Raw genomic sequence first — 9,222 nt, 5'->3', positions numbered from 1 at the left:
TCCATCCTCCAGAGAGGAGGTTATATGTAGATCCTTGTAATCGGTTCCCCCTTTCTACCCCACCTTCCCTCCACCCTCCAGGTATCGCAACTCTCACCACTGGTCCTGAAGTGGCCATCTGTCCTGGATTCCCTGTGTTTCCAGTTCCCATCTGTACCAGTGTACATCCTCTGGTCTAGCCAGATTTGTAAGGTAGACTTGGTATCATGATAGTGGGGGGAGGAAGCATTTAAGAAGTAGAGGAAAGTTTTATGTTTCAGAAGTAGAGGAAGTTGTATATTTAAGAAGTAGAGGTAAGTTCTATGTATGGTTCTGATTACTATTTTGACTCTGCTGTTATTATGGGAACCACCCCCACCTTGTTTTTATTGGCCACTTGGTCTCTACTCCCATGGGGCACACTCAGCCCCATTGCAGGAATGTAGAAAAGTGTTTTAATTTACTTAGAACAGTTCTCACTCTCAAACCTGGCTTATTTAACATAGCAATCACAGAAGTCTTCAGAGATCTATGGATTTATCTTAATAAATCCACTCTAACCTGTCAATTACTCTATGCCTTTGGATACTTTCTTCTATAGCAGTGGTTCTCAACCTCCCTAATGCCACAACCCTTCAATACATTTCCTCATGTTGTGGTGACTTCCAACCATAAAATTATTTTTCTTGCTCTTTCGTAACTGTTATTTTGCTACTTTTATGAATTGGGTGACCCCTGTGAAAGGGTTGTTTGACCCCAAAGGGGTCACGACCCACAGATTGAGAACCTCTGTTCTACAGTATACTAAGGTAGGTCTCGAACTTGAACTCGACTTAGTGTAGTCAATCAATCAAATAAATGATTATATCCTCTCCTAACATCTTCAACTGGAAGTTTGAATGAAGATTCTGTGCTTAGTGAACCCATATAAATAAAATCCATATATATTCTCCAGGTTTATGTCTGCACAGATTACAAAATTCTAACAGTTCTTTAGGAGTTTAGTGAACCTCTTCCTGGGTCACTATTTAGACTTCACCTTTAGGAACTTACTGTGACTGAAGTCTAGTTATAGGATAACAGCAATAATGAGCAGTGAGGGTATTTCCTGGAACCTGAGGGAGTTTCTTGTAAGGCATGTGCCTCAGACAATGCTCTAGATACAGCCCTAGGTGCCTTATCAACATTCACAGTTGGGCTAATCTCTATAAGGGTGAGTGGAGGGGATAATGGATTTCCTGAGAGTGCATTGATCTTTTCAGATGAGATTGGTGGTTCTGGTGGCTGGAGTTGGTGAGTGGAATATATGGGTTGAACTTCCTGAGCTTTTGGATTGTCAGCCCACGTGTCCCCATGCCAGATTCTAGGGTCCTATTTCTCCCCTATCAATGTGTTCACTTTAATATCAGACACTTTTCTTGGTTGACAATTAAGCAGACGTTGGGACTCAGCTACTCATAAGACTCTGGTTTTTAGCAATATAAATTCAGTTATTGATGGCACAAGTAGAAATTTGGAGGTCTCTTTTATGGTATTTGAGCTAGGCTTCTAAAGCCCTGAGTTTATCTCTTTCCTTTACTAGTTTGTCTATTGTAATAGTAAACAACCAACTTCCATATACTTTTCATATTGACAAAATTATAGAAAGATATCAGACACAGCAGGGTCTCACTTCTTACTAACATTTCATTTGTCACTGATACTACTTTCAGTACTAACATTGATACTTCATACTTCACACCATGAATTAACAGCAACTTCTTTACTAATAGTGACAGACTTATCCAAGTTAACAGAAAATGGTTGACTTCTCAGTCTTTAGGCCTAAATAAACTTGAGAATCAATTTGCAAAATTCATCTTTATGATTTTGTTTCTTTATAACCACTCTGAGAACCAACTGTGTTAGGCTAGGTTTTCTGAAGAAGCAAAACCAGTTTGTTCCTCAAATCACCATGCTATATAACGGGAGATTGTTTATTCAGTAGAATTGAATTTGCTTCCACAAACTCTACTTATATGAATAGTAAACTCTGAGTGAAACCTCCCTCAACTTTATCAAGGCTGTGAACAGATTAGGGAGAACTATTCTCCTCATAATAGCTTGGCTGCTTGTCAGAAGATCCCAACACAGAGTTGACCACACTTTGTTAGATCATGCAATGAGAGAAGACTGGCTCACCCAAGATGATATAAAACCTAACTATCAAAAATGTGTTGCTGTTTAGCTGTTCCTATAATGCTATTTAATAGAGAATATTGTGTTAAGACACCTTGGTGCCAGTACAGGTAGTGTGTTAGTCCGGGTAGACTAGAGAAACAAAACAATAGAAACTCGTGTGTATAAGAAAGTTTTATATAACGGGTAATTGTACATTAAGAACGCATCCCAATCCAGTCTAGTACAAGTCCATCAGTCCAATATTAACCAATATGTCTGATTCTAATCTATAAAGTCCTCTTCAGACTCACAAAACACATGTAATGATGCTGAATGCAGGAAGATCACAGGCCAGTGGGTAGGAAGTCTTTGGATCCAGTGGCATTGTAAGCATCTCAGTGCTGGCAGGGGTCTCCACGTGGTTTCTTCAGTTCCCAGGGCATGGGGTCTATTAGTGAAGTGCTATGTGTCTTGTTAAGTAGAGAGTCTCCCATGTGTCTTGTCAGTAGAGTGTCTCTAAGAAAGTGAGCTGAGAGAGTCTGTCTCCCGCCTCCAAGGAGGAAATCCAGGATTTTCCCAGAATTCTCAGGAGAAGATCAGGCCCACACAGAAGCCTCATTGGTTATTATATCTTGATTGACAGGCCAGGCTCCACCCCTTCACTTGTAATCCTCTCAAATTGACACCAGATTAGGTAACTACCACAGGTAGTTTACTACATCTACTCTAAAGTAGTTAGTGGTCAAGTTGTGCTATATGTTAACTTTGTTAGATATCACCAAAATTACATGATAAATAATGATGAAATTGAACTAAGAAAAGTCCTGACCCAAAGTCTTTACTGCACAGTTGAATTATAAAGAAAAATGATAAATCCCAAGAATAATAACACTTGATAATGCCTTAGTTATTGCCAATTGATCATTATTTAGTAAATACAGTGTTCCTGCTATTGAAAACTAATCTACAACAAATTATTATAAGTAATGAAGTTTAAATATATAAAGTAAGATGAATTTAAACCAAGTATACAGTATTCACTCTTTCTCTCTCTTTTAATTTTGCTTTACCAAACATACCATTGGCAAATTGAATTAAATTATTTCTACTCTCCAACAAACCACTAAGTAAATGGTGCTTTCTGCTTTGTTTTTGTAACTCTTTGCTTTGTTTTCAGTGTCATAATGGTGTATACACTCTGACATTCAACAAATGTCAATTATCTGTCCTTTTGTTACAGTTCTTTCTGGCTACTAGACATATATTACAACATTTTAGTTTAAAATTCTCATTAATAGAGTCACCTGAATGACTCTATTGAGAATTAATGGTATTAGAGAGAGAAAACCCATAGTAATCTCAATACTTTATTTAAATTACTCTGGTATAGTTTTCACACTTCACACTGTATAAAATCATGTGTTCAGTGGGTGGTAAAATACTAAACAATATGGTCATTTTAAGTAAAAATTACAAATATGTAACATATTATGATTCTTCAGATAATTACATTTAAAATAAATTGAATATATTTTAGCAAATAATGTTGCTCTATTCTGTCAAAAAATTTCCCCAAGGAGTAGAGTCGATATTTAGCAATACTGATGTTTATTTAGCTAATGCAATCACTTAACATTGTTATTTGAATATTCTTTTTCCCTATAGAATATATACCACACAGACTTATTAACTGCCATATAGACATAAAAGAAAATTCAAAAATAGTTATTAGGTCAACTCGTGTTATTTTCTTTAAATATTCCTAAATTGAATCATATATAAGAAAGTTAGAATTTGTTTAACACTAGTAATTTTTTTTCAAACCCAAGGTACTTGTTAAGCATAAAATGAACTACATCTCAAATATACAGAAACATTGTGATGACACCACAGTGTACCAGAACACATAATTAAATTGCTTAATAGAATAGTCTAAGCCCTAGCTAAAACCTTCCATGCCATACTTATTCAACTATGCCTTCAATATATTATTTTTTGTTTGACATTTCCCTGTGAGTAATATCAGTATTAGTAGACTGAAATATCTAATGCATTTCCCCTTAATAGTATATATCTTTGCTCATAAGTAACCTATTAATCATTTCACTCTGCAACAAAAGCCTAACTGAAAAGAGAATGAATACTTGGGAAATAAAAATAGTAGGAACTCATTAAAAGACTTGATATTAGTTCTACAGTACAACAATATGCCTAAATATCCTCAGCTATTTTTAGTTAATATTGTGGCCTCTCAAAATGGCCTTTAACCGTGTTACAGACTTGGGTAACACGTCTTTATTTCCTGTGACTCGCCCAAGTGATCAGGAATACTTTCCACTCTACTTTGTATAGGCTTGCCTGAAAAGTTCCTGGAAATCAGTTGACTCATGCATACTGGTTCTTATTTTCTACATCAGTCAATTAACTACATTAATCCCCAAAGACCTCTGGGGCAAAAAGAGTTGTTCAGTTTGCTTTAGAGTGTAGTTTATTGCTCATTACAAGGGACATTAAAATTTAGTAGTCCCATTACTAAGATATAATTGGATTTATTCAAATTAAATACTGTGGAATGTAATACTAATGAACCCTCATGTCATTGAAATTCTTATATTCAGGGTTACACTGCTATGAGGAGAGTGGCCTAACCCAGAAAAGGGCTGGGGGATGCATCTCATATAACTACAAATCAATATATGGAGAAATGTGTCAAAATTATTTTAACACGTGGTGAACACTAAAATAAACATGAGTGAGCATTCCTCTTTCCCTCTGTTAGTGAGTTGATAATGCTTTGCAAGTTATTGTCTTCACTGTCCTCAGAGCACATCTTATAACAGAGCTAGAATAAATCTGACAGGAGTAAACACAAGGAAGATGATGAATATCATGTGATAAGAAGGCAATAAGAAGAACATTAGAGTACAATAAATATGAGTTACAATCGTATAAACTACAGTGAATCACAGTGAGAATGGAGAGGAAAGAACATCTAAGAATTTTAAAAGAAAAATGAGAAACCAGTGAAAATTGTACACTAAGGTTTTGAATTAGTTAGAATAGCTTCAAATGTTCTAACTTATAAGATTAGAAGAGTGATTGAAAGAATCTAGATAGAAAAGGAGCCACTTTTAGAAGACTATTGATTTCAGCATCGCAAATTTTGAATTTAAGTTTTAAGTGTTAAATTCAGTTGGATATGTGCCGTAGAGTGCTGCAACTCACAACGGAGATGATAGACATAGTAATATGCAGTCAAACATATAAAAATGGACAATAATGGGATAAGTCAGGAATTAAATGAATTCTCATACATAGAGGACAGAAGAAGTGTTCTAAATATCTTTATGAGGAGCAAGAGAAACAAAAGAATAAGGAAAATGAAGAACTATAATGGTCTAGGAAAACAAGTGTTTCTAGAAAAAGTGTCTTTCTAGGAAAATGGGGGTTATTAAAGCATTGAAAATTATAGAAATATTGGTTAAGTGCTAGAACACTAGCTGAAAATTCAATCACACTAAAACACACATTTCAGAATTAAAAACTACCTATCTAAATCTTTTGGACATATTATCAGAAGGGACCAGACCCTGGAGAAGAACACTGATAGTTGATAGAGTGAAGAATCAGTGAAAAAGAGGAAGTCCCTCAATAAGTGGCTAAAGCAATGGCTCTAACATAGCCATTGTGAGAATAATGTAGGATAAGGCAGTGCTTTGTTCTTTTGTACATAGAATTGCTATGAAGTGGAACCAACTCACAACAATATCTGCTTTCAAATGTCACAGTCTTGCAATCACTGTGGAGCAATTCTACTTTGCACACTTGAAAACATTATGAGTTAGAATCTCTTTGATGGCAACTACCAACAACAACAATAGCACTGAGTTAATAAGGTCCCTAGTAATTTTTGAGTGTATTGAGAGTTGAAATCAGAAAACTTTAGTGAGCTTATAAGAAAAAGAGAAGACCAGAGGTATTTAGCAGTGGAAGGAAGGAGAATTTGGATAAAAAATAGAAGGTACAAAAATCTTTTAGATCATTTTAGACTCACATTCACTGCAATCCAGTCAATGCTGACTCATAGTAATCCTATAGGACAGGGTAGAATTGTACCTGTGATTTTTTGAGACTTTACAGGAGCAGAAAGCCCTGTCTTTTTACTTCAGAGCTTATGGTGGTTTTGAGCTTTTGACCTTAAGGTTATCATCCCAATGCATAACCACCTCCCGACCAGAGCTTCTTTAGACCATTATATCCATCATTAAATAAATGCCCCAGATAATTTCTGGAGCATAACTAAAAAACTCACTGCTATTGAGTCAATTCCAACTTAGAGCAACTCCTGTGACAAGGTAGAACTATCCATATGGGTTTCTGAGACTTTAAATCTTTACTGGAGTACAAAGTCACATCTTTCTCCTGGTTTTGAAATGCTGACCTCACAGTTAGCAGCCCAACAAATAACCCATTACACTACTAGGGCTCCTTCAATATAAAGCAAAATTTCATTGACTTGCTTTCTGTTGAAGAAGTTAGAAATATTTTTCAAAGTTGCACTTTCCGAGTACCATAGAAAATGGATCCAAAACAAAAAACATTCAAATAATCTTTGAACTAATATCTGTAAAAAAAATGGCTTCAGTTATTGAGGGATAAGGTAAAAATATTTGAAGGTATGAAGAAAGAGGGAAGTGAATCACTGCAAAGAAGATATATAGAGATGTAGTTATATAGAGAATATAGATAAATATATATATGAAAGTGTATAGTAAAATACACATGTACACACATACATACATAAACACAAAGAGGAAAGCATGAAATGAACTGCAAATTTTACAGCTTTAAATGTCAGTGAATATTATTTTTGAGTTTTGCCTGACCACCAACTCCCATAGTTTGTGTAACTAGTGTCTAGTCACATAAGTCAATAATCCATGTATTTTGGTTTGTAATTTGCGTATACTTGTTTAACCTCCTTTTTGTAATTGTGTTTTAAATACATTACCATGAGCCAAATCAATAACAGTATAAATAGAAGAACCTTATGATCCTGATATGATCTATAATGTGCTCTAATATAAAATAACAAAAATGTCTGTAAGGTGAACCTACGTCTTACAGAAAACATAGATATAGGAATGGATTTGGGGCTAGCACATAATGTTGGCTCCAATCTAAGAACAATTAGTTCTTTCAACATGACCCTGCTCAATACTCACCCTCATAAAAGAAATGTGGAAGATATGGATGAGACAGCAAAATGTGGTGAAGAAATTAGGTGATTTCCAGCTATCAGAAAGAATAAAGTCTGGAATCATAGAGGCTTGTTTTTAAACAAATAGGCATCTAATGAGACTAAGCACACATGGAAGAAGCACACCAACGTGCATGATCCAAGGATTGTACATAATATAAACAAAACCTGGAGGAGAAAATGGCCTCGGAGCTTAAATTGTGAAAATCTGATTTGCAAAAGCCTATGGATGACAATGGAAACCCAAAATATATTTGGAGGATCTACATATAGAGCAAGCCTTTGGCGATTTCTCTTTGGCCATAATTGAGGAATGGGAATAACCTGGTTATCAAACAGAAAGAATTGGAGAGATGAATATAGTAGATTAAAATGACAACTCTGATTTGAATGGTTTAAACCTTATTATTTGATCTCCCTTTCAACATTCTTGGAGTTTGATGTGGTTTTTAATATTTTCTGAATTTGTTTGTTTGTTTCAAACAGAGGTTTTTCTCTTTTATATTTTGTTATTGTTGGTGACATTCTTGACTCGCTGTTATTAATTTGCTATGATTTCTAGAATATGAAACCCAGGCAAGAACAGACACACCATAGTGAACAAGGGAACAATAGTAAAAGAAGACATAACTATAATAACCATATATGAACTTAATGAAAGACCCTTGAAATACATCAATCAAATTCTCACAGAATAGGAAAAAAAGGAGGTAGACAACTCAACAATAATCACAGGAGACTTAAATATGACGCTCTCAAGGAAAGACTCAATTAAACATTCAATAAAGACACCAAAAAAGTAAGCAACACAATCAACAAAATCAGCCTCATAGACATTTACAGAGTGCTCCATCCAACAAAAACTCGGTATACTTATACCTTCTTCTGCAAAGCACATGGAATATTCTCAAGAATCTAACACATACTAGACCACAAAGCATGCCTTTACAAATTTAAAAAAAAAAGGTCCTAAAACTTATTTTCTCAGCCTAAACACTATAAAATTAGAAATCAACAATAAAATGAACAGAAACATAAAGACAAGCATATGGAGATTGAACAACATAATACTAAAAAATGATTAAATAATAAAGCAAGTAAGGGAGGAAATTTTAAAATTCCTTGAGAAACATGACAAAAACAACACAAAATATAAAAACCTTTGGGACACAGCAAAAGAAATAACCAAAGACCAGTTTGTAGCAATTAACACACACATGAAAAAAGAGGAGAAATCCAAAATCAGTACCTGAACACAGCACTTTCAAGAACTGGAAGAGGAAGAACAACATAAACCCTACAAAAAAAGAAGGAAAGGATCAAAGCAGAAATAAATGATATGGGGGAGGGAGTAAAAAATCAACAATGCATGGAGGTGGTTCTTTGAAATAATTAACAAAAGAGATAGACCACTAGCAAATGTAAAAAGGGAAAAAAGAGAAAAGATTCAAATACCCCGAATAAGAGATGAAAAGGGGACATTACAACACATCCAAGTGCAATTAAAAGAATAATAACATACTACTATGAAAAGACTGTATTCAAACAAATTGGACAATCTAGATGATATGGGCAGATGCATAGAAATACACCACCCACTCAAATTAATATAGACAGATAGTGACTAACACAACAGACCCATAAAAAAAGAAGAAACAGAGCAAGTCATTAGAAAACTACCAACCAAGAAAATCCCAGGACCACCCAACTCCCAAACTCATTCTAAGAAGGACACATAACAGTGTTACCCAGACCAGTCAAAGACCCCACACAGATAGAAAATTATAGACCAGTATCACTCAGGAACATAGATGCTAAATTCC

Source organism: Echinops telfairi, unplaced genomic scaffold (assembly GCF_000313985.2).
Source record: "Echinops telfairi isolate 266 unplaced genomic scaffold, ASM31398v2 ScPeMD7_42;HRSCAF=159, whole genome shotgun sequence".
Taxonomy (NCBI): Eukaryota; Metazoa; Chordata; class Mammalia; order Afrosoricida; family Tenrecidae; genus Echinops; species Echinops telfairi.
The sequence above is the reverse complement of the archived record's forward strand: the minus strand, read 5'-3'. Positions refer to the sequence as shown.